This window comes from Calidris pugnax, unplaced genomic scaffold, assembly GCF_001431845.1.
Source record: "Calidris pugnax isolate Ruff unplaced genomic scaffold, ASM143184v1 scaffold13, whole genome shotgun sequence".
Lineage (NCBI taxonomy): Eukaryota > Metazoa > Chordata > Aves > Charadriiformes > Scolopacidae > Calidris > Calidris pugnax.
Window position 1 is genome coordinate 16,700,619 of NW_015090810.1, and position 27,397 is coordinate 16,728,015.

Sequence of the window (27,397 nt, forward strand, 5' to 3'; positions counted from 1 at the left end):
TTTTTGTAACACATAAAATGCATCCTTTGTTCTAAATTTGCCAAATCGGGATTTTGCTCTTAATTGCCCTTCTCTAAAAAAGATTAAGTAGCTGTCCTCTTTTTATGCAACTCAAGGTGCAATCCTGGACTAAGTCATTCGAAGTGCAACCTCAAAGGCTGCTGATGGAGCCAATGGAAAAATAACAGGACAAAGAGTTACAATTCTGCAGAAAGGGTAAAAGTAAAGCGAGAATCACTACTCAGTGAGAGGATAGGCTCATCTGGAGCTCATTCACCAGTTTTTAAACACCAAGAATTCCTAAATAAAAAAGGCTCAAATCCAACAGACACCACAGCAGCATCTCTGGGAAACGAAAGATAGAAGGTTAGAGAAACATAATCAAATCTCCATTAACATAATTTGTTTTGTGATAGTTTACATCAGCTGAGGATCTGCCTTGAGGATAACTGGAAATTTGTTTGTTCTCTCACATCGCTAGACATGACGTACACGCTTCACAATTCTACCAAGCTTAAACAAAATTCTAACCACCCAGCACAGACATTTCATCACAAGTTTATTTTTCTTTATTGCACCCTCACCACCTTTCCCAAGCATATCAATCTCAAACATTTGATAACAGCTACAGAAAATATGGGAATAGAGTTCTATGACAGCATATAAACACTACTAAAAATATATTTTATTATCAGAAAATGTATTTTAAAATTTGCACTTCGTGAACTGTTAAACATACCATTTTTCCATCACTTTGACAGGAATATTTTTATCCAAGGCAAAAGTAAGAAGCAGCTTTTAGATGAGGATATACACTGTTTTGCAAATAACTGCACTCTCAATAAGATTCCCAAGATATTTCAAGCAGACTGTTAACCAGATTGATGTTATAAACGATCACACATTGACCAGAAATTGGAGTACCTGAACTATGCTTCAAACTGATCCTCCCCATGCAATCTGTCCCTTCTGCCAGCTCTCCCGTCCACCCTGGATGCATCCTTTGCAGATGACCTTTTTGCCTCAATTTCAAGGAATTTGCAACAAAATATTTTTGTTGTTCCAGAAACTGAGTGATGGGAGATGTAACATACAGGTCGTTATTTACATTCTGTAGGTCTATATCAGGTATAACTATTATCAGCTTGTGCAAAAAGATCACTTCAGTGTGGCAAACATTTCAACAGCATTCAGTCCAGGGCAAATCCTTAAATCAAAAAAACACATTAAAAATATTTTAAATAATTTAGAAGACAAGGACCAGTTTAAAGCTCAACCTCATTTTTATTAAAAAAATTAATTTTTTTAAAGCCAGATGATAAAACAAATATCAGTATTTTTTTCTGTTATACAGTAATTGTGATTACTTTTAGGACAAAAAAGCAAGTTACTGAACTGCAAAATAGAAGTATTTCTATTTTCAAATGAAGTATTTAGCATCATCTTACTCTGGAAATATTTCTTAACCATGCAATTACAGACTCACAATCTCACTTTCACTAAATCATGTATTTCAACTTAGAAAACACACCAAACAGTTACGTTGAATCAAAAAATGTAAAGAGGAAGCCATGTGTATCAATACTGGAGACTGTATGTCATAATGAAAGTGCTGCTATTTTAAAGTGAGAACAGATGAATTTGAAAAACCATGGCCTAGTAAGGTAACTTGTGAATTTCAAGAGAAACTAACTTAAAAATTAAAACCACCAGATATTTAATAACTGGCTAATATCTTAAGGAGGAACATTAATAAGGCTGCAACTTGATTATTCCAAAAATTAAGAACAAAAAAGAGGCTAACTGTGCATAGAACAAAGCAAGTACTTTGGGATACACACAACAGACTCGGTCAATCATATTTATTTTTCTTCAAGCTCTAACTCGTATTATATCCTCATAGTTACCTTTTTATTTAATCTTTGGAAAAATACATTTTCTTCCCTCACACAGATTATTTTCATTACCGTTCCCAAGTGGGGGAGAAGGAGAACTACAACTTACTTGATTGAGTAAAAAAATAATTGGCTATCGAAAAAGAAGACTCCTAAACCAAGATTTAAAGAACTTGTAAAAACAATTCAGATGTCCAAGAAGAAGAGGGAGCCTCCAAGAAAAATGAGCAGAGAAATATTACTTTTGGCATACTCTTTATGACAACAAGCTTCATGCAAGCCCTGAGGAATGGTACATATTCTGCAATTTCTTTCCAGCCACTTCTTTATATTTAACTTCAAATGTGACTGAGAAGCTTCTACTTTCAGAGCTGCACTGCTCCTGCAAAGGCTGCATATACACAACCAGGGTGCCAGAAGCGGTGGCCATTTCACACAGTTAATGTAACCACCACCTCACTAGACTGGTATGGAAGTCCTCACACTGGTAGTTCCTGGGCTGGGATTCTTTTCGTGTGTAGCAAAAGATCTGCTGAAAATCTGCTGAAAAAAGGGATCTTACCCAAAACAGCTTCAGTCAAATGTGAAACATGATCTCCCCAAATAATAAAGAAAATTCAGAAGTCAGAAGGCAGGCAAGGTAGGCAGGGCTTTGGTATGACCTCCCTGGCAGTGAGGATCCCGCAGTGATTAACTAGAGGATATTAGCACAGTATGTCTTCAGAAGAAAAAAAAAAAAGGAAAAAAAAAATCCCCAAACCTTGCAACTCAGTTTTTGGTAGTTCTTAAGCAACTACCTATGGAAAAAATAAACTTGAACCTACGCAGCACACCTAATAACTTTTTACCTGACACAGTGCTTAATTAGGAGGATTTCATTTTCAAGGTAACAGGCTGGCAGTACAGAAATGTGAACTCTTCCATTTCTCTTCAAAATGATAAGCAACAACACAGGGAGCTTCTCACATTGTCCAGTTCAATTTCCTTCTCACTTAATTATAGATCAGGAGTAATTCCACTGCAATTAATTAAGTTACATCAGAGGCTGACAAGAGAAGCAGCAGTCTGTCTACAGCGCGACACAGGGGAAAGACGACTGTTCTCCCCCCATGGCCATTCATTTTTAGCCTCAAAGAACATTAACCCAGCACATTTGCACTAATGACCGGAGCCGTTCAATCAAATGGCAATTAAAGTTCTGCAAAATTCAAGTCCTAAAGTCCAATCCTACATTTCAGGAAAATACCTTAATGAACAATGTAAAGACAAGCCTCAGAGAAGGGCTTTGCAGCCCTCCTGTTTAAATTGACACAAGAGCCACAAGCAGAGGAAAGGAGGGGCAGCCTGTGAGGACACACATCACTGCAGAAGACTTCCCCCCCAGCGTGGTACTTCTCAACAAGGCTCCTGCTTTTGCCGTTTTGCAAACATCCAACATTTGTTGGCTGAGATGAAGACACCACCCTTCAGGGTTGTGGTGTTTTTTTATTTGCTGGTTCACAGCCATAGCACTGACTGCTGTGACTCCCTGCATGTAAACTCATGTTTAACTCATGTTTACTGCATGTAAACTCATGTTTAATTCTCCCTTTCCATTGCAGAGGGAACAGAACGCTCTGGTGAACTAAGCCGGGTGTATGATGTCCACCCCAGAACCAAGTAAGTCTGGAGCAGCAAACCTCAGTGCATTTGGGAGTCTGCCCCAAAGCACACAGGATATGGAACATAATGGAAATTTGCAGGCCTGGGCTGGACGTAAATGAGTAAACTACAGGTGAAATTCAGCTACAACCGCATTTCTTGACTTGGAAAATGAGAAGAATTAAAAACAACTCCAGCAAAAGCAAGCTGAGATAAGCTGGGAGGCAGACGCACCCCATATTCTTTCCCGGCTCTGTCTGCACAGCACAGATGTCACCTTACACAGCTCAGCAAAGGGAGCAGCGTGCCAACAGGTGCTGCAGACGCTTCCAAAGAAAGGACTATTCTACTGCTGGAATGCAGTAGAAAGAAAAATAGAATTTACAGGAGACTAAGTTTCTAATGGAAATACACATTAGATAATAGAGGGCTAAGAAATTACCACAGGCTGCATTACAGCAGACCTTTTTAATACTTAAAAAATTAGTGAACTTTATTAACATTGGGAAAAATAAATTTGAAGTGACCAGCAATGACTGTAATTAGAGACAAAAAGTTGAGCTGCACAGATCTGAGTCACCTTTATACAGTGGTGGCTCCTACAAACGTGAGCTGCAGGGTGGGCAGGCACTTTCCAATCTGAGCAAGGCACTGCAACTCAGAGATGGTCAGCTCCCCCCTGGGTTGCCTCTACATCAAAAAGCCATGACCTTAATATGAAACTGTAGTTTAAGACGGTACCCAAAAGGCGTTTCAGAATTTTGTACTTCAGTATTCCCTTTCTCTCCGTTGCAATTACAGAAGATGCAGACACGCCACTGGCTCTGATCCATCCCAAACCCCATGGGTCCTCTATATTCCTAACAACATTTATTGACATTTTGATGGGGCCACCCTTACTGAACATGAGAACAAAGACAAGTTACTTATTAGCCTGTGTGACAGATGGACAGAAGTCTGCTTTAAGCAGCCAGTCCAGATCCATTTCCACTTTTGTATGACAGCATATGTTGTTTTTATTTACTGGGAGTGATCACACAGGTTACTGGCTAACTTCACAGCAACCTGTTTGTTTGGGTTTTTTTCCTTCCTTGGCCTAACTCAGACAATGAGTATTTCTATATTTAGCCTGATGGCTTAAAGTGAAATAACTAGCCTAGCCACTTCCTCTGCTAAACAACAGAAATCCAGGGATTTCTGGATTCTGCAGGTCTTCAAGCCCCACTAGCAATCTACAGTCTCCCTGCAAGAACCTGCAGCATAATGTTGACAAATTCAATAGGAGGAAGAGAGTTAGAAGCTATGTATCTTATCAGATGCAGCCTAAGTAACGACATGGAAGCCTGGTCACACTGAAGTCAATAACTAGCACCACAGAGATCAACTCCAACCAAACGGGATGGTTTTTCATCTGTTTTTAAGTCAGTTACCAAAAAAGCGCCATCTATTGCTGTCATGCAACATGGTAGGGAAAGTCATTTTTCCATAGTTATTCTTCACATCACCCATTCACCCACATCACCCTTCCCTTGACTCACTCCCCAATCCAGCTACTTCCAGTTGCTGACACTATTAAACAACCATTTTTAGAATACTGGTCCCATACTGGGTCATTTACAGAGGCTCCTTGTTTCTAAATAGTTTTTTTTCTTGTTATTTTTCTTATAAATTCCTCCTGCTACCTCCTGCAGTTTTTTTACATGCAGACAGGACTCAGGACCCCTGGAGAGGCATTTTCCCCAAACAAATGAGTGCTCTGTATTCACATACATCTGGGGCAGACTGAAATCACAGAACTCATAACATATGTAAGTCCCAAAGTGCTGAGGGCGAGATTCAACCTACCAAGAAAGCACAGTTTATTCTTTTAAGCACGATGCTTCCGAGTAGAACCTAACGTGGTACCTCTGCTAGATGGAAGCCTGGCTTCAGCAGAAGAGCTTGTTTGAGAGATTCCCGCCCCAGCTGGCCGCCCCATTCACAGCCCTCCCTCTTCTTCCCCCACAACAGCTTTGCAGGGCTGCAGTCAGACTGGATGGCTGAAACTATCTGCATTAACAGTAACTCCCTTCCCATTCCCACTTGGAGGGTTACTCTAAATCCAGGCCCTTTCAGCAACCTGCTCTAAAGCACAGCACCACAAACAGATGTACCAGCACAGCACCAGCAATGGGCAACCACCAAATGCCGAGCCTGCCCTCTAAAATGGACTGTCACACATGGGTGAGACCTTCCCACTCGGACAGCAGTGACTCTTCTTTCCTAAATTCACATCCAGAAATACTTCAACTGATCTGTTGCACCTGAAAAGCTTTCCAGCCCAAAATAATCAGTCCAAACCAGATAATCAGCAGGGAAAATATCCACTCCAATGGCTACCATTTGAGAAAGTTACAAACAACTGAAAATAGACTTATCTAACTGACGCCAACAGGCAACCTCAGCTACAGACGCTATTATAGTTTGAGCACGCTTTTATACTAATTTAAATTTAACAGAGTGTTTAATTTTTGCATTTTCTGCTCCTGAAGATCACTGTAAAGTGTTTTGTGCAGGTTATTTATTATAGTCACTTCTCATCTGAAAAGCATTCTCTCAAACTGATTGATGCTAGTCATAAAGAAACTAAAGTACTGAGCATAACTTAAGGTCTTTGTTGATACAACTTAGTTATCTTTATTAAGACACTAAGGAATATGTATAATGGCAGTCCAAAAAATCACATACAAAAATGAAAGAAGAGAAGTTCTATTCAAGATAGAGACGGTTCCTCTAATTTCTGTTGCAAGCCTACTTTTACAGCTGTTCAAAGAAAAGGGAAAGCAAGCATATAACTCTTCTTTCCTGGTTAAACCCAAAACTAAAGAGGATTCTCTCCCACAAGAGTTTCTCAAGACAAATTCTAAGCACAGCAGTCAGTGTTTGAAGAAGGCAGCTGAAGGACAGAACTACACCTCCATCTGAGAAATCACAAAAATATCAATACTTCAGTGAAAAACAACAGCAACTGATATCTAATACTTCAAGTTGTAAAAATGAGATAGGGCGGAGGGGAAAGTACATAATATTAAGATTATCCTCCAGAAATAAAAAAAAAATGGAAACTCAAAACCTCCACCTCTCATTGTCAGCTTAATAGTCTTGACCGTCGGCTTTCTCTTCATAACATCATCAGACTCAAGGTACACATTTCAAGAAAACATGAGAAAAACTGTTATCTTTCTACCATGCATTTAAATGAGTGAGGACATCACAGTCTGAGTAGTACATCCCCAAAGCACCTCCTGTCTCAGTGATTTTATGTAAAATAATCTGCAGTGATTATTCATATTGCTACAGATTAGAAAACTGACAGCAATATAGTTTTGGGCTACTTCTTTGCAATTTTATAGAGGAGTCTTCCTTTCCAGGTTCGGCAGAGCACACCACAAAGAAAGGGTTTCTTTAATCAGATTGCATCCAAGGCTTAAATCAGTTATTTAAGACATCTGCTGCAGAAGGCAACAGAATGAAAAGAGGGATGGACAGCAAGGGAGGGACTTCTAGTCTGAGGCAAACACAGGTATGGCATCAAATCACACCCCAATCATCTCCAGTGTTATGTGGTAGACAAATTATGTATTTCTGAACAAAGGCATCCCATAATAAAAGGGCCTGATCTAGAGAACCTGCAGAGTGGTAATATTACCACCATAGGTGATTTTAAATACAACATTCTTTCACAAATAGTTAAAAAAAATAGATCCCACTGTTAAATAAATCTCTTTTAAAACCACAACAAATGAGCTTGTCCAAACTCATTGACACTAACTCCCACTCCAAAATGCAGTCCCATGGAGGTTCTCACTAAAGAGGATGCCTTACTGTTGTTTAACAGTTCTTTCCACTCCAGAAACGTTCTGGAGGTAACTCCAACTCTTCCTGTTTTTTTGTCCAGTAACCAAACATAACATTTACATGTGATTTCTGATAGAGGAGGTAGCATGAAGAATTTCTAAAGCATCCTATACCCAGAGGAACGACTTAATGCTGAGCCAGAACTGCTGTTCCTCCTCAGAATGAGGATCAGAAATTAGGTTCCATGTTTTGAAGTCTATTCACAGCCTGGTCTGTGAAGAACTATTAGCACAGCAGAAATCCCATTAGAAATTCAGCTTTTAAATGGTTAAGACAGAAAATGGGGAGGAAAAGGAACTGATTAATCTTCTACTGGAGGACAAAAAGGACTCTATTATTTGGCTCTCCAAGTGAAAGCCAGGGTTCTTCTGAAGCATACACAGTACACTGGATTGACATCATGATTCGCAATCAAACTGCAATATACCTTTGAAATTTTAACTCACTGAAAGGTAGAGAAGAGCCACTACAGTGCAAATAAGCAAAAAACTAGCACAGAAAACACATTTTTATCACAGAAAAAACAGCATCTAAAATAGATACAGATGAACTGTACTGTAAAAGTATTGTGTCCCAGTGAAGTCTGATTTCCTGCTGCTACAGATCTAACACACAAAAACATTTGTCTTGAGATCAGCTCTTAAAAACAAGAGTAAGTTTGAATTTTGTAAGAATTATGATACATTTGGACTTGTGGTTTCTTTAGTTATCTATTATTAGCTAGAGTTTAGTTGTCAAGACAACAGTTTTCACTTCTACAAAATGCTTCAACTGTAAGCAAAATTTCACAGTCAGTATCAAAAGTTCACCAGATGATTGGTTTTGTCTATAGCCAGGGAATGAGAGTATCTCCACAGGCCAGGGTCAGGCTGTCAGCAGAACAACAGCAATCAAACGCAAGAAGACTGGATATTTGTAAAAGGTGACATTCACCCAGCAGAAACTGAAGGACTTGAGGAGCAGCCCACCTCATACATGATCCGCCACCCCCCTGAGTTCTTTGCAGTACATTACTACAATGGCCACTCCAAAGAAGAGCGTATGCGTAATGTAAGCAATGAATGTATATGTTTCAATAGACAAAAATCAAACTTTGCATATCAGAGGTATTTTAGAATATGGCAAAAACACCCCCAAAACACCACAGTGCAATGATTTCATATTACCAGAGCAATGGAAGTCAAAGGAACACACCTAACATTTAGGTACTGATATCCCATGCAGCAAGGCACAAAAACAAGGAACATGCAAGCCTCATATCATAAGAGAAAGTGAATGGATACCTAGACTTTTTTTTTTGACTATTTTATGTATGCATGATAGCCATAAACATAATGCAACATGAGTCACATCCAAAAATCTGTAACTCACAATGTTCCTATATGTCCACAAGCCACCATAGGGAAAGTCTGCCAGTATGCAGTTTAGTTTTTGTAAAACTAAATGTTGTGATTTTGTAGAATTGTATCTATTTTCCTTATACTCTGTTTTTTCTCTCAAAATAAGTATTTTATACTTAAAAAAGAAAAAAAACCACAGTAGACCAACATAATAAAATAATGTGGATATCCTCTCCACAGTCCCAGATTCAGACTCTTCACTGTGTAACTGTTCTCATGTAAACAGACAAAACAATCCACAGGTCCTTGGAAGGTAGCAATGAAATCTCCTCCCTCTTTCCCATTATCTTCAGGTTTACATGAGCCATAGGTTGAAACAAAAGCATAACAGCCTCCCCAAGGCATTTTTCTCACCCCACTGGTATTCATTCAACGTAGGAGAACAGAAAAGGACAGAGAGAAGGACAGTCAGGGGTAACTGTGCATGGAAGACTCTAAAGGACTAAGAGTCAGTTACCATTAGTCACTTCATTTTAAAGATCCATGTGACTATTTTTTTTCTTTTTATATAACGTATACATCCATGCATAAACAGCCCCCCCTACACAGTCATCCTCTGCCTTTTATCTCTTTGCCTTTCTAAATATATGCTTACTTTAACTCAGACAAAGCAACTGTCCCCTAAATCCCAACTCAGATGCATTCTTTTCCCTCTGATGGAATGCTTCATAAATACTTACAGTATTTAGTCAGAACATTTATTTTGTTGCAAGAACAGATGGGAATAAGCTACCTGAAAGCATCAATATTAGCTCTTATAAGTTATTTTGCAGGAAACAAGAATAACTCACTGGCAGCAAAAGAAAGTAGAGAAGAGAAGAACAGAACATTGACATGCAAGTAACACCCTCAGTCCCTCAGGGCTATGTGGGGAAGGTGTCTGGCAAATTGGAGGGAGTCCTCTTGAGCAACAGTTGTGGTTTTTTTTCCAAATTTGCATTTTCTGGAATCTGAGAGTATTGTTGCCTGCACCCCTATGTTGGAACAGCTCCTCAGCTCAGCCAAGGCATCAGGCACTCATTTGTCAGATCTCAATCTTCTGGCCTCTCCTTTTTAAGAACTAAGTTTTCTTTTTATCTCACAGGATATTTTCAACAGGTGATAAAGTAACCCCTGTAATGTCTAAATGAATCATTTCATTTGCATTAAACAGTGCCACTGATAGCCTATTCAGATATGTTTCTTTTCCTTTAAGTATCCATACTTGATTCCAACCACAGCTTGAACCTTACACATCATGAAGGAAGGTTACAGCTGCCTGTATTTTTATTTTTAATAATCATTTCCTATTAAGACTTCAAGAATATCTTTTATTATTATTATTATTTTTTAGTTAAGCCTTTGCTTCTTTCAATATCTTTGATCACACTTTGTAAACATCATATAAAAATTCAAAATTTCAGCATCTGACATGGCATAGTTTTTGATCCTTAACAATATAACAAAGTTCTTAGATGCTCAAACTATACTGCTTCCTTAGCATAAGCAATAAGCAGTATTGTCACATTGTATTATAGAATCATAGAATTGCCCAGGCTGGAAGGGACCTCCAAAGGTCATCTAGTCCGACCTCCCCACAGTCAGCAGGGACACCCCCAACTAGACCAGGTTGCCCAGGGCCTCGTCGAGCCTCACCTTGAATATCTCCAGGGATGGGGCCTCAACCACCTCCCTGGGCAGTCCTGGTTTTAAAAAAACCACACCTTTCCTTCTGAAAGTCTGTAAGTTAACCATCTTTTTCTCTATCTGGCATAAAATACATGAAAGTCACCGCAGATTTGTGAAGACTTTCTAAAATTACACTGCTAACATTTCTCTTTCAAGTAGCCACAATCAAAAGACTATCTATCTTTCTACACAGTCTAACTTTAAGTTAAAGCAGATTTTTTTTTCCTTACGTGCACCCCAACATAAAATACCAAGGTTAACATTACTAAAGTTTTCTAGAGAGCAAATCTTGATGTATTCAGTAGCTCTCCTCACATCAATGGGACCTTTGCACAGATACAATACGCAATAACTTAAAATGTAAAGATATTTTTCCCCCTCACAGGCACGAACAGAAGTTCATACTTGAATATATCCCACATTTTCAGTTATGAACACAGACCTAAGTATAAAAGGAGAATCTGTCTTGAGAGTCGTCAACATGTTTTCCTGGATATAATCTCGCTTGTGAACAGTACTCTTGCCAGTGAGCACAGCCAGAGATCAACATCAGCACAGGACTCCTACAGAGTTGGGACCAGTAAAATTCTTTCCTGAAAATCATATATAGGAAATACTTAATTTAAGCTCAACCATCCATTAAGTTGAGCAGAACCGGGGAGGGAAGAAAATAATGTTTTATAAAAAATTAAAATAAAAACCTTAAAAAAGCACTGATCAGGGAAAACACACCACTGTGTATAGGTTTATAAACATATTTCCATCTCCTCTACTTTTCCCATTTTCATGACAACTGTTAACTCGGGAGTATGGGACAGCAAAAGGCTGTTGGAAAGTTATGGGTGTTTTTTTTAATAATAATAAGTCAAACCACAGGACCAAACTGAAACAAGCAGTAGTATCCATTTTACAGTTCTTGCCTGTCCCCCTTCGCAACTTTTAATTAAAGTGAGAGCAAAGCTAATGGCATAGTTTGCTGCTTTTCTGCCACCTTGGAAAGATTTCTTGCATTATGGGGATGACATAAGCTCTACATCCCATTCAGAGTCCAAAAGTGACCTACTCAAGAAGGCTATTTGAATACTTAAAGTCAAATTCAGACCTAGCACCCAGGAAACTCTTTCTAAGCTAAGATCCCCATAGTTCATGGAAATGGATGGAGAAATAATCTGAAGAGCAGTGAGAAGAAAATTAAATTAGCAGTGACAAGGTCTAGAAGTCATCTTGGTGGTTCTGGATAGCAGATGGTTCTCTACACCAGCCAGTTTAATTAAATAATGCATGGAGCAAGAGCGTGTAAAGTAAGACAGGAAATGGGAGCCTTGTTCCTTCCTTAAACATTTGAGATAGCACGAATCTAGCAGCTGCTCATGCAAAGAGAAGAAAAAAAAAGAACCGCAATTTTATTTTTTGAAAAATTATTATAAGACTCTGCAATATATACTTCATGTTGGGGGGGGGAAGCTGGTTGTTTGGGGATTTTTGGGGGGCGCCAGGGAAGGGAGGAGAAGGGAGGGAGATAAGGTGAGGTGGGGGTGTGTTAAGCTCTACTTTGTACTGGATTTCAAACATTTATGAACTTTCATTTCAAGTTTTCTCTATGTTAACTTCATTTCAAAGGTTTCAAAGCTCATTTCAAATGTAAAGCTCATTAACATATTTATATGCATTATAAGCATGTTTGGATTTTGCATTATCCATATTACTCTACCCCATTTTATCAGTAACTTTCAATTAGATGTACTATTTACCTTTTACAGGCTAAGATGAAAAACATTAATAACATCTGCAACTTTTTTTTTAATTTAACATTAACAGATAAAACATTTTCAGACAAGTATTATCATGAATAATTGCTCAACAATTATTCTTAAAAAAAATGCAAAAAAATATTTCACGGTCAGCTCTTTGCAGAACCATTTGACTCTCCAAAGGGAACACTGTTCATAGCATAGGCACAAAAACAGTGCAGAGGAGATTGCAAAATGATACTCGTGCCACTTCAATCACACTCTAATTAATCTGATTGTTTTATATTCTGACATAGTTTTGCTGAAAACAGACATACCTAATTACAACATGACTTGTTTTCCAGCAGCATATGAGGTTTTGACTGCGAAAGTGACGTTCACAAAACAAATGCACCCTGTAGTATGTAATTTACTTTGATATGAAAAACCTTGAACAAAAAAAAAATTACGCTGTGTCAGCAATCAGACAGCTAAACAGAAATTAAAGAGGTAGCTAATTGCTTTGGCAGACATAAAGTACTTTATTTAAAAGTGAGTGTTTTCATATCATCCACCATTTCTAGTAGGTCAAACTTTGATGTGATAACTCACTGTAGGTTGTTCCACTACTAAACCTCGACATTGTGTCCATCCTTAACTGTGTATTCAAGGTCTAGCCCAGGTTAAGCAATGTTGAAATAAGCCTGTTGGCTTATACAGCGTTCAAGCCTATCACACATTCAAGCTCACAGAAGAAACTTTCAAGGTAAAGTCAACTTTCAAGGTAAAGTCACTCTTCTTTTTCACTTATTTTCTAAGCCTTTTTCTTTTAACTTAAGTAGCATAAAAATTACAACACAAAATAGTGCTAAACAGAAACCACTTGGCATCAATCATATGGACTTTCCAAAGTCAAATACTTCCCTCTCCTCCGCCTTCTGAATATCCAAACACAAAACCAAGGACATAAAACTCTGTCATGTAAGACTCAAGCAACAGTATTGCAGAAATTACTCCAGAAGATGCACCACCATCCTGTATCCCCTTTGTTCCAGTCAGTATGTGCCACAAAGCCACCTTAGTACCCATAAACTAAATTGGAGAAGGCAGTGTAATTTTCTGTTAATTACTTCAGCAGAAGTTAGGCACGTAATCTTCTTCTGTAACACGGTACTCCCATGGAAGTGGACAGGACCATCTAATGACAAGCACATCATATACACATCAACACACACGAAGTGCTGAAAGAAGGAAAACACTTGGCTAATGGGAATATGCATTGACATGGCCAGTATTACACAAAACCTCGTTTGGTTTATTATTAGCCTTAATTTGAACTGAAGAGAAACAGAGTGGGTTCAAAACCATTAGGTTTCTCTATAAGTCTTCTTCCACTTCTAGGTACGGTTAAACTACATAGGATTAGCAGCAGGTAAACAAAACCAGGAAATCAGCAGTAGGAGATACAAAAAATTACAAAAATAATGAGGATCTTGCATAGTATCTGTACATGTAAGAAATGAAGAAAAGAAGATCAATATTGCTAGCAATCGAGTCAGACAAACCATATTCAATAGCTGAGACCAATCAGGAAGATACGCCACCTTCTACACAGTAATATATATTCTTACACGGTAAAACAAGTATGAAGAAGGATGAAGCACCAGAACAGAATAAAGCATCAGAACAACAGAGTTTTAGTAATCCCCCCAATCGAGTTACAAATTTGCAGTGGAAATGCAAATAAAGTAAAGGAACTTAAAAAAAAACCCCAAAAACCTCAAAACAAATGCTACTAAATAATACAAAGCAAAGCAAAACTCCCAAACAAGAAATTTCTAGTTCTTGTCAGAAATATTCCTGTGGATCTGTTTTCTATCAGAAAAACAAATGCACCAAAACAGAAATATTTCTTGTAATGAATCCTTTTGATGACAATCATGAAATATAAAATGCCTATTTCAGTTTTTATGGTAGAAATTCTGCAATATTTCATAACATTATGACTTTTCATTCTAAATTATTTTTTATTTTCCATCGTATTACAACAAGACTACAAAAGAACCAATATAAATGTAACTTTTGTGGAAAAAATGCTTTTTCCCTTCTGTTTTAAAACAATCGAGTTTTGATACAGTAAGCTTTCCAGCAAGATGGAAGATCTCTTTCTCATCAAAAGCTTACTCACTGCTACTTTGGCCCATCAGAGAGATACCCCTGAGAGGAGGGTTTTTAGAAGATGATGTGGAAAAGATTCTTTGATTGTGTTTTATTTCATAATGGATAGTAGCCCTGTGGCAAAAGGAATACAAACAGAAATACATACATTCCTATCAATGAAGAATTGTCAGCTGTTTTCCTTCTCAGAAAGTAAACTGCAAGATTCCTTACTAATTACGCAGACAACACTTAGAAGAGAACATCTCAAGGAAATCAAAGTGTTGATTACTTTAAACACATGCAACAGCTTCCAGCTACTCATGAGAGGGGAACTCCCTCCCACTTGCAACAGGAGTTTTTGTCAACTTTGCTCTTTTTTGTCACTTACTCAGAATCTTTAGAATTAAGGCTGTCTTTTTCATACTTTATTTTCTTCCACTTCACCACTACTACACTTCTGTCCAAATACAAGCAATTCAAAACATATTAAAAAAAAAAAATCAAGTTTAGAAAAAAACAAGATCTAAATAACAAATTTCTAGATTTCAAGAGTGTTTCTTCAGAAAAGCCTTAGTCCTGTTACTGTAGGCTGGACTAGATGAACTCCAGAAGGTCCCTTCTAACCTGAATTATTTTACAATTCTCTTTGTATCATTAGAAGGCAAAGTAAGAGCATGCACAGTTCACCTCTTCAATCTCTGTTCTGCCTGGGCAACTCTACACTGCTCCATGGAATTGTCCCAATTTTAACTTCACCACCTTTTTCAGCTTAGAGCTGCTGCCACCTGTAAGAAGAGAGGCCTCTAGTGTACATACAAGAAACACTTTTTTTCTGTGCCCTATTTAGGATCTATTTCTCGGCCTTACTTAGGACCTGCATCAACTACTGGTGGGTTTTTTTTTTTTCCTGAGGTTCATTAAGCATTTTTATCCATGTCCACTAATTTTAAACAATGACTGTCAGGTAGAATTTGGTAAACTCAGTAGGTAGCACCATGTTGGCTCCAATGATACAAACAGCTGTGTTCAGAAAAAGCCATGATGGTCTCTCAATTCCCACCGAAACCAACGTGATGCTGCATGTAAACTCCCTTGCAAGATATGCATGAACATCTACTGTTGGACCTGATTGTATAGTGGTTTGTCTGAATACGCATTTTTTTCACATTAAATTCACCAGATTGCCTCAACACAGCTTAATATAATTGCCATTAACGTAAAACATTCTTTTCATCTAGATTTGCATTTCCCCTGTTGTTTTGCCCCCTTCTCAACTCTGACTCACAGACAGATTAGAAATCAGATCAGCCTAGAATTTGCAACACTGACTTAGCCTCTTTGGACTAAAAATAAACAGGAGATAGAGCGGCTGGGAAAAAAAAAATATTGATGACAGTCAGTCCCGATGTGCTCTATTTTACCACAGCGAGAACGAGCAATATCTGAAGTTTACAGGGCTTCTCTTCCCACATATAGTTTCACCACAATTTCTGGAGCTCTGATTTTGCAGGGCCATCTGAGAGCACCAATAGCTAGAATGCTTATGTTGAAGACTGTGAACCCCTTAATCTTGAATAAACATTTCTGTTAAAGCAACCAGGAGAAATAATCACCTGGTTTATTTCATGTAGCTGCGTAAAATGTTTACTGTGACAATTCCAGCTCAGACTCCTGCAGGAGAAAATCCTCGCACAGCTCTGTATGCTAAAATAATACCCTAAAGTAGTAGCAGCATGATTGGATTTCTACATACATCTAAGGTCACCCAGGTCTTGTGTCTAGTCTGTTGATCCCTCTGCCACCCAGACACCTGCACTGCATGGGCTCCCGGCACAGGAAGGCAGGAGCCATCTCCTAACAATGTGCTCACTCAGAATTTGGGAGTGCAACATCCTGAAGCAGATAAATAGATCAAACCCATCAAGACACAAACTTCCTGACATTCTCCAGAATGGGCTGTTTGTTGTTTTGTTTTTTTTTCCTCCAGAGCACAGAGATTTTGGTATTAATTTGAACAGGGAGGAAAGCTAGAGTCTGCTATGCAGAAACATCTAGTCAAATAAATACGTCATTAAGCTAACTAGCTACAGGATTGTCTAGCAGATGGATGACATCTTGGTTGCTAGTGGAACACTTTTCTATAGCCTTGTTTGAGGCAGACACATATGGCTCTCCCAAGCATTGATGCAAGCTCCCAGATGGACTAGATCATTGCTGACACCTTATTATAAACCCTAGAGATGAAAGAAGGGAGCACAATTTTTGAATCACAACATAGGAATCTGAAATATTCAGACTTCCTAAAAATCAAGTGTACCACAGAATATCTCAACGTCTTTCTGGTGAAAGAAGCTACTTCTGACCAGGAACAGAAAATACGGGTAAATGTTATATTGAGGATGATTAGAAAAGCCTTGAGGAAACCTAAATATCAGAAGATCCTTAAAGTAAATGTATATCACAACTACATACATGGAGTTATAACCATTAGAGCTCTGAGGATGCAAAAAAAAAAAAAAAATATCTGCTGTGCAGCTGTTACTGACACCAAAGAGTTTCCATCTGGAATGTCTGATTGGGGTAGAAGGGGAAAAAGGAAAGAGAAGGAAGCCATTTAGACATTACAAATGCATGACATCTCTGAAATGTCTGTATCCTAACGGAACTGAGGGGGAAAAAGAGAGAGAAGTATAGCTGCAGGACCAAGAGGAAAACTAGCAGAAATATGTGGGAGATAACAGAACCAGTCGCATACAGCATCTGTCTTTTGGTAGGTGTCAGACACCTGAGAACACCTCAAGTACACGAGGGGACTGTGGTGTATTTTACACATCAAGGTCAGAAACAGGGAAAAAAAAATTCTCTTTTGACCTTTTTAGACTGTGAAGAGACTATCCTTAGCATCCGGTAAGAACTTTACTCTTCTTCACCCAAATGTTAAGACTCCAAGACATCAGGAAGATGACATCACACGTTTTCTCTTGCCTCTAGTATCTGCTACAGCATGTAAACCAAGAAAGTTAGATCTTTGAAACTATTATAACTCTGTGGCAAAACTTTTCAATTTCAAAAACAAATCAACTCACTGACCCCAAGAATACGTTTGGAATTTTGTACAATTCATGAGTCAGGGAGATGCTTAAGCTGCTAAAATCTACCTGCCTCTATTGCAGTGGCCATAAACTTACAAGTATGCAAACATCTTGGAAGCATCAGTTAAACATACAATAGCTGACATATACAACTGATCTGTCTTTTCATTTCCTAAAGGGACACTTGTGCTATCAGTATTTTCAACCATACAGTCATTTCAATGTATTGGAATAAAGTTGCCTCCAACTTTGCATTTACAGCTTTTAGTGTGGTGTTTATCTTCTTGGCCAACTGAAAGTTCAACAAGGTTTTTCTTAGAAGGAGGACACAACAATCCTTGAATCATCTTATGAAATAGAAAAGTTTATTTATAAAGAGATGAGGGTATCCTTTTCTTCTTCAGAGAGATAATACAACCTCTGTCTCCATCACATCACAGACCTTACAGGCACATCCAGGAAAAGTTTCAATTTTTTAAGCATCACTTTAGAAGAGGGCACAGGTAGAACAGAATTTCCAGCCACAGAGACTGCATCTGCAATGACTTCAACTGGACAGTTCCTCTTCTCTGCAATACAGCTGTCCCTCTGGGGAGATAAGTTCAGCCAGACAAAACCAGAAAAAAAGATGACAACTATTTCCCTTCTTTTTCAGTACCCTGAAGATTATGTATTTCATCGTTCATTTTAACCTCTCAGACTCAGACAGTCTTTCCTTTATGTAAGTCTTCCTATATATAAAAACTTCAGGACAGTCTTTCCTTTATGTAAGTCTTCCTATGCAAGACACAGGGAAGTGCAACTTGCAAACCTCTGTGGTCAGGGTTGACATGACAAAGGGTAAATTAAAGCCCTCAGGTAGCAGAGGCTTTAGTTCTCCCGAAGTGCTCCTTCAGATGAACTCTGGATTGAAGAGAAAGAGGATGAGAGATAATCGGCAGCCATGAAAGCATAATGAAACACAGCTCAGACTAGAATTAGCCACTTTCTGGGCTGCAAGATATTTTCCAATATTATTAATTTGTCTCAAAGCCCAAAGATCTCTTAATTTCCTGACAACCGAAGGCTTCAGTTCTACAACTGTCAAATAGAAGTGTTATTTTTTTCATTTTTTTTCTTAGTTTCACTCTTTAGAGAACTGATGGCTCCAGGATGTAGATACAGAAGATCACTGCAGGTCCCCAAATCTGAGGTGGGTCCATAGGAATTTCTTCAGTCCTCAACTTTGCAGCAGACTTTTCCCACAGGAAAGCGCACGTTCCTAGAAACACGGTGTCCATGGTCACGAAGTAAAATCCTTGGCAGTTTAGCTCCATGTCAATGACCCTGAAAACACCAGGCCTCTGGCCAAAACACAGTTCACCAGGAATCAAAGACAGGTTGTGCCTTATTTTGATTCTGACAGTGAAAGTATATCAAATAGAAAATATTTGCAATGAAACTTATTAAGTTCAACAAACTCCCATTTTCTGACTAAATTATGTTCACTTTAAAGCTTGCAATTAGCTTCATCTAAGATGCCTCAATAGCAGCATCATGAAAACTGATCAAGAACAGGCAGCACGAAGGTAGGCTGTGATAAATCAAGTACAGTATAACATGCTGAAGTTAAAGCATGGTAAACATCTATGTCAAGAGGCTCTCATTCATACACAGATGGTTTTAGATCACTGTAATTTAACTTATGTTCTGAATGATGTTCTCCTTCAGATGTAAAATGACCTTTGATTGATTCAAGCTAAATATATAAGGCTGTTCTATATTTGACACAGCATTCCCACACAAGTTTAACATACTTTAACATATACATCTTGACTCGACACTTCAAGTGATTTGCTTTGCTGTCTCCATGTAGACATGATTAAAGGCTTTTATCTGCAACCTCTAACAATATCCAGGGGAAAACAGGGAATGGGAAAAGGCAGATCCTGTTGCTGGTTGCATATTCAACCAAAGAAAGAACTTATAATTTCAAAAGACACTTTCAGAATCTTATACATCTAACTCCCACTCCACAACCCACAGGGGCCCTCTTTTTTCTCCCTGCATTTCTTTTAATTCCTCTTGGTTTGCTATGTTCTTAGGCTATTTCAAACAAAATTAAAAAGAAACATGAACTAAATGCTTCTTAACTTATGCATAATAATGCATTAGCAGCACAAACACACATCAGCATTGTGATATTTCTTTCTTGAAATTTACCTACTTGCCCATCTACCATCTATGAAAAAAAAGGAGACCAATCTACATAGATTATTGGAGCTTTCGCTGTAGAAACTTTACATTATTCCAGTCATTTTCATCAAAAGGCTGTAAAGATCATTAGAGCAGAACAGTGACTTTCACCCACAGCTGGGAGTTAGAACCTTCATCTCTGTACCCACTGCAAGTGACTTCCTCTTGCAACTAAAGAGACATTTATCACCCTAATCATTGGCACATGAATCCCAATGTTAAAAAGTGATACCACCGTTGTTATCAATCTAATGAGGCATTGTAAGAATAAAGATATTTGTAAAAAGCTTTGATGAGAAAGCTTTGCCATAAGGTGCTAAGTAGAACAGGTCAGATAAAGCACACATTTGACAAACATTGGCAGTATTTCTGTTCATCAACAGATGGTAGCTTTTAAAATTTTTTTTTATTATTAAAAGCTATGTGAAAGTAGGCACCAACCTGTATTCAACATAATGCAAGCTGCTTTGATTGGGTAGATTGATCACATGTTAGGCTTCCCAATTAAATAAGGATAATTCATAATTTAAAACATTTAAATGAAAATTGAGTACTTGCAAAAAGTTAATCTCAAATGTGCCGTTTCTAAAAGCATACCAGGAAGGTCATGAAAACAGTAAGAGGAATGTGAAAGGGTCAAACACAGAAAACATCTGTGTTGGAAATACTCACAGAACCTCCACTTCCACTACCCATACAAGTCTGGTGAGGAATCTGCACTGGCCAACAGAGGCTATTAGCCAGCCCAAGTCTAGATTTTTATATGATCAGGTGCAATCTTTATTTAGGAGTACTGTATCTTATCTGCGCACATTTTTTACAAACATTCAGTTTTATTTTGCTTAACACTAGTTAAGCGAAACCTACAAGACCAGTCATCCATTAAGGTGAAATTATAGGAGAAGAACACACACCAATCTGGTATTTCACAGAAGGCGCCAGTTCAACAGCTATGGAGATTAAGTTGGGTTAAGTATAAGCGTTCCTCACATCTTCTCTCCCACACCTCCTGCCTATGCTCCTCAACTCTGACCCACTGGGCAGAAGCCAGGCAACTCACTTTTGTCTTCCGAAAATCCCAGGCAAACCATGGGAAAGGTCCAGGTAAAATTCTGTATAATACCCTCCACAAATTAACATCACTAGACTCAATAACTACTGGTTAAGCAAAAGCCGAAAATGAAGCAATACCTTTCACACCCAATAGTTTAAGAAACACTGCTACATTTAGGCAATTACATATCGTACTTCCCTACTAGATACAGGATTAACAAATTCATATTCATTCTTGCTTCATGTGTCATTAACACCTAATGGAATGTTTAAAGGTGTTTACTAGTCCAAAGTAATAATGGATCACTCTTAATTAACACACAGTAAAAATTTCACGGAAGTCTCAGTGGAAGAAGGTGGTTGTTAAAGAGATTGCTTCATATCTCAGTCACAGACTGCCCCCTCCTTTCCCTCTATGAAATGGAGAACAAGTAGGTTACAGGTGTGAGAAATCAAAATAATAGGCTCAGCTACACAACATAAAAAGGTAATTAAAAAATAATCACACATTTTCCTTCTAATAATCTTTGAAGCCAAGAGAAGTGGAAGTTGTGTTTAAAAACAGAGTACTGTTTGAAGACGCTTGCAAGTACTGGATGCTGAAAATTAAAGACAAAGCACAGTAGCCTTATACCAGCATATGCTAGATAGTACTAGGCAGATGAGTCAACTCTTATTTTAAATTTCTGAGTAAATGTCAGGGTTTATCCAGAAGAAAACACTGTTTTCCAGTCTTCTCTCAATGTGGGAGAGAGTCTAGATTTTGCTTTATTAAACATTAACATCCGTTCTAACAGAAACTGTAACAGAACGTTGCATTGCGCTCTAAGATCATGACTGAAATACATTCGGTGGTCAAAGACTACAATAGAATCATCCAAACTTCACGACATTTATCACACAAACATTCGAAAAAACACATTCCCTAGAAGCCAGTACATCTTTTACAGACAATTTCAGAACACAGGAACAAAATGAAATACTGAATACAAAAAGAATAGACATCTCCAAACTCATCTTTTACAGGCAATAGCAAGTTCAGTATCATGACTATGTTTTTTCAGAAGCAGATTTATTACCAGTTTTCAACAAAAAGAGTACCAGGGTATTTAGCATGGAAGAAATCAAGAGCACTAGGAGATGGAAACACAATGAAATTCCTACAGACACTTCATCAACCCAGTCCATTCTCTTGTGCAGCACTTGAGGAGTGTATTATCTTTTCTAGGAGATACTGTCCTGCCTTTTAGAACTACTGCTAAACACATGGTAGTTTTAAAATGTAGGTACGATGTGCACCACTCTCATTGCTTGTTTTCCCTGTTCCATAGACAGGAAGGAGTCAGTGTCAACACAGACAAAACTTTGCAAAGATCCTCATACGACTGTCGAAATAGACTTGCCCTTTTTTCCACTGCAACCAGCATTAAAGTCCAACGACGTTAGTATTTTCATTTATCATCTCATCTTAGTGAAACCAAACAGGAGCATCAGGATTACAATTTAGTCCCACCCAAAAGTACACATCAAGCTGGTGCCACTATTCTAGAGAGTAAAATTGCTCTTAAGACAAACAGTTCCCCAAATTTGTAAAATACACAACTGAAATTTATATTCAAAAGCAAGTAACAAGCACACACATTTCTGAATTCAGCCATGTGAAAAAACTCCTATTAGAATTATTTTGGAAAAAAAAAAAAAAAGTATTTCCAGTCATGCCTGTCAGCCAAGTGTCTATTTATAAATTTGTCTATATTGGAGTAATGCTTTTTTAGCCGGGTAGGGGAGAGACTAAAGCCTGGGAAAAATGCTGAAAATGTTACTGCTTTAAGTGTCTGAAATAATGTTCAGTTTAGAATATAACGAGGCTTGCTTAATCAGTTTCAACCTTTAAGACTAAACATTTGATTCAACACAAAACAATATATTCTGTTGCTAATAGCACTCTAATGGAAAAATGCCTCAGCTTGGCATATGACTAGTGTTTGTTTTTTCAAACAGTTACCTAGCCATCAGAGAGTCTGTTATACCTGCAATTCTACTTAATGTGTAGCAAAACCTAAGCACAGTGGCATCAGACAGAGCCACACACCCCAGGTTTACACTGACTGTAAGTGTTCTAGCAGCAGTAGCTTATTTATCCCTGCCATGTAACTTTAACAGCCTTTCTGTGTGGATGCTGGCAATCACTGACTTCCATTGTCCCTTAAATTGTCTAACAACATTTTCAAATGCTTTTCAGTTTTAGCAGATAATAAAACACAAAATCACTATCATTTCCCATCCTCTTTTGGTGCTCTCCTCAAAAATTAACCCCGCTAGCTCATAAATTACTTTCATAATAAAACTATATTCCTGTGAGAACACAGCTACCTCAATTAGGAGGATCCAGACTCCTGCGCCCAATGAGTTTTCAAAATGCAGCAGTACGGATTTCTGATTAGTTTCTCTGCAAAAATGCAGACATTAAAAATAAATTATGGGTGTGGATGTGTCGCCTTCCCAGCCCCTCTCCCCACCGCACGCACTTCCACCCCCAGCTTCTTTGCTGGTTTTCATGCAGATTTGTGCCAGACATTCGGCATCCTCATTAAGTGGTGTCTGGCAACCAGCCTAAGTTTTAGTGGGTTCTGGGAATGCCAATATATTAACCAGAGGACTTTCTGCATACCCTAGAGAGATTTTATTCTAGAAAAGTCAACCGTTTGGCACAAAGAAAACTTACTTCAAATCTAAGAAAGCTCTCCATCAGCAATAAAAAGAGAAACAGCATTTAGATTGTTCTGAATTTCTGTCTCCTATCTGAAAGAAGTCTGATGTAGAGCAAGATTGTCCAAACACAGTTTGAAAGGTCAGAGTGCTGTCTGCAGTAGGATTTTAGAGAAAAGAAAGGCAGATATGAAGAACACAGACACAGCGCAACATCAAGAAAATGATTCATTTTCATTCCCCTGTCTCTTGTGACCAAAATAATCTTAATCGGGAAGATTAAATTTACCCATTATTATGCTGAGTGATAATGAATGGAGCTACGAGTACTTGCAAATTTCCATTGCTTAACTAAACAATAACAAAAAGCGTTTAGTAAAATGCATCTACATTTATCATATTCCAAATATGCTAAATCAAGGCATGGGCTGCTGAAATGCACATATTAAATAAATAGATGAATACAGAGACATTTTGCCTGCATGAAGTACAGAACACGCTACAGTGTCGTGATCACTCTTATTCACCTGTAAGCACTCTTTCTACTGCAGTCCCCTTTACAGTTACCATTATTCAACTGACAAGTCTCAGAAGAAAGCAAATAAAACTCATCTCTAAAACAAAGAACTTAAATTTCTCTTTCAAATGCAAAGTTCAGAAGAACACAATGGAAAAAAGGTCAATAGCTTACCTTCACTGGAAGGTAAGCTGGAAGGTATTGTGCCTGTGCAGCACATAGGAAAAGTTAAACTACACTGGACAGATGTGTCATTATTTCATTCTGAGACCGTTTCTGCAGACATATACCTAGCGAATCCCATTCATTTCAAGAAGTTATTCAGGTAATCTCCTATCATTCAGATATCGCTGTCCATTATTATTAGAAATTGCTTCAAACTGACATTTACTTCAAACTCAACATCTGGGTTTGTCCAAAAAATTGTTGCCTTCCCGACAACAGCTCCAAAACGTCACAATCCCTTTATAATGACCGATCGGCACCAGAGATATAACAAGAATGAATTTAAATCAAGTAAATTTAAATGTTTTAGTGTAGATATTAAAGTCTGGCAAAAATAAGATTATGTTTGGTGGTAAAGAAATTTTTAGCTATCTAGGCTGCCTTTGCTTAGGTATCAACCTTCTAGGCAAGACGGCTATTCTTAAAAATAGCTGTCAACTGAGAAAAGAAAATGTGTATGTATGAATCATTTCACTACAGGGTTGGATTCCCAGCAACTGATGCACCACTGTTCTGGCATCAGTGCCTTTAACGAGCAGCTGATACTAGCTTAGTGCCATTGAAGAATTTCACGGATACCACAGAACCAATCTGCAGAAAAAAAATCATCTCTAAACTCCTAGAAGTATTTGTATTCCATAACTGGCAATTCACTTGCAAGGAGCTGTTTTAAGCTATTAGAAATTCCAGACAGCAAAAAAAATAAATTTCCAAGACCACTCACAAGTGCAACGATCCCTGCCCATGCAAGAGTTGGGGAGCAGGCAGACATTTTTTACCATTTCATTCCTCTTAGAGATTATATTGAGTTAAATTACTTTTTAGATACCTTTTTATTATTTCAGTAGTCATTTACTTCTTTCTGGCACATCACATCCTGAAAGTATTCCAAATTACTTTAGACAGCGCCACTCAAATACTACCAGTTCTTGATGGATGGGCAGCAGCCACTAGACAGAGTACCGTAGGGCAGCTGTGGAAAAGAGAACTAGGTTTTGGCCAAGAAAATCAGGGAAAAAAAATTCTCTCTTTGTCCCCTATCCCTCCCCCCAGAAAAAGACATGGTACTTTCACTGCACAGAAAACAATCAACTCAACATTTCAAGTCTCACCTTCAATGTCCTATGCAGAGAAAGCAGCATTTTATCTATGTAAAAATAACAAAGGGACAGGTTAGTTCTAAATTCTCAGGTTAAGCTACCATTCAATAGTTTTAATCTTCCCAAACTTAACACAACTGTGCCTCAGAATTCTGAGTCCCAATTTCTCTCTACTTCCCCAAGTTTTCTTGTAACAAGTCTAAGATGCTGAAGACTGAATTCAAACTTCATCAGTCAAACGTTACCTAGTGCCTGCAACGTTTCAATTAACGTAAACCAATGGTCTGAAATGCACTGTCTCACACTGTTAACTCATTCTGCGTTATACATTTATCATCATTTAGGCCCGCACAGGCAATCTGAATTTACTGGAGAATACTGACATGCCTTATGTGTATGCAACAATCATCTTCACATACCGAAGATCCAGAATTTAATATGCTACTATAAAGACAGAATATATAAAAAAAGATGTATTTTTCCTGCTATATGTAACTGCATATAGTCGATGCATTCCAATTTATGTTCTCCTCACGCTAGTTGCTTTATGTATCACAGTAACTTAATACCTGGTGCTAGAACACCAGTACAGATCTAGATGTTCAAAGTACCATCACTATTTCAGCTAACACAGACGAGGGGATGTTGCTTAGACTGCCTCCCACCAGTGCACTGGTTTTCCAGCAAAACTTCCCCTTTTATTTACAGCCACGAAGCCATAATATTTATATTCTCATTAGTGGAACTATACACGTGTGCACCACACACAGTTATTGAATTCCTCTCAACAGTGCATCAGACATTACTTAAACATCTCTGGATCACTGCAAAAAGCAGATTTCTTAAAACATTGCCCTAGAAATGAAACTGGAAGGAAGAACAGAAGTTTGGTCTAATCAACACTACTCAAGGGTTGAAGGATGAAAACCAAAAAACACTTTCCAGAAAGGTACATCGCTGTACTTGGGCAGCATCTATATTCTTACCTCACCTATGCCTACCAGTAATTGCCCCTCGGGCTTTCTTTCTGGCAAAACCTCTCACTCTTTTTGGCTAGCTTCAGATCTACAATGCTGCAGACACTTCACTCTTCATGTTACGTGGTGCACCTTTCTGGTCCAAAACCACTTCAATGCAAGAGTTTTTTGTTTGTAAGAGACAAATCTCTTCAGTTTTCCTTCCTGACAAGACGATGGTGGTGTCTTGGATCGATAAACTTTCATAACACCAAACATTATTTCTAGAGCCATATAATTATTCACCAGATTTCTGTTCTTTTACGCAACCATCCATCACTTGCTACTCAGGAAAGGTTCTGAACAACAAAGTCCCTCTAAAACCTTTATTGTTTTGGGTGTTCATTTAAGATTTATTTTTAAAAAAACAAAAAGTTAAGTTTTGCGTTTTGCCTGCTTCCTGTTTATTCTTTAGCCCATCTAAACCCGCATACAACGGTATCAAACCATAACCTTCGCCTACCTACCTACCCACCCACAGGACGGAGACCTGGCACACCGTTCAGAAACGGGGCATGCACATACTCAGCCCAAACGATGCAAGCAAGCATCGCATACAGATGGCCAAAGCTAGACTTCGGCTTATAAACTTTTTTTTTTTTTTTAAATAAAGAAGGCAGTTCATGAAATATAGGTCATTTCTGCGTGAGCCCGGTAGCCACACTGCTGCTTTTCCTCCCTGGAAAAGTTGCCTGCCTCGGACCCGCGGCTCTCCCGGTCCGACATCCCCGCTGGGCTCTCTCCGCCGGCGGGACCGGGGCCGGTGCTGCCCACCGGGCTGCCGCACGCCCATCCCGGGGCGAGGTGAGCGCCGTCCAGACGGACCCGGGAGTACTGGACTCGGGAGCAGCCGGAGAGGACAGGACGTGCCGCCCGACCCTCCCCTCTCCCCCGGCGCCCTGCCCGCCGCCTCCCCGGCCCAGCTCCGGCTTCTCCCCCGGCCAGGCGGGGCGGCAGGGAGGCGGCGGGGTGCCTAGGCCGACCCCCCCCTTCCCGACGCTAACGGCGATACCTGTCACCGCCAACGGCCGCCGCGCGCCCCCTCACCTGAGGGGGAGG

The 27,397-nt window shown here is 38.7% G+C and overlaps 1 protein-coding gene across 3 annotated transcripts in view; it reads right to left on the reverse strand.

Moving 5' to 3' along the window:
- Nucleotides 1–26,865, reverse strand: part of LDLRAD4 (low density lipoprotein receptor class A domain containing 4) — a 298,762-nt gene extending 271,897 nt beyond the window's left edge. The window contains exons 1-2 of one of the 3 annotated variants that reach the window (XM_014938510.1): nt 25,335–26,865; nt 25,052–25,195 (exon numbers count right to left, since the gene is read on the reverse strand). The gene's annotated coding sequence lies outside the window, so the exon portion shown is untranslated. Of the gene's footprint in view, nt 1–25,051 lie in introns of all 3 variants that reach the window. The other 2 variants (XM_014938508.1, XM_014938509.1) reach the window with 2 other exon arrangements.
- Between the last annotated feature and the right edge of the window lie 532 nt (nt 26,866–27,397).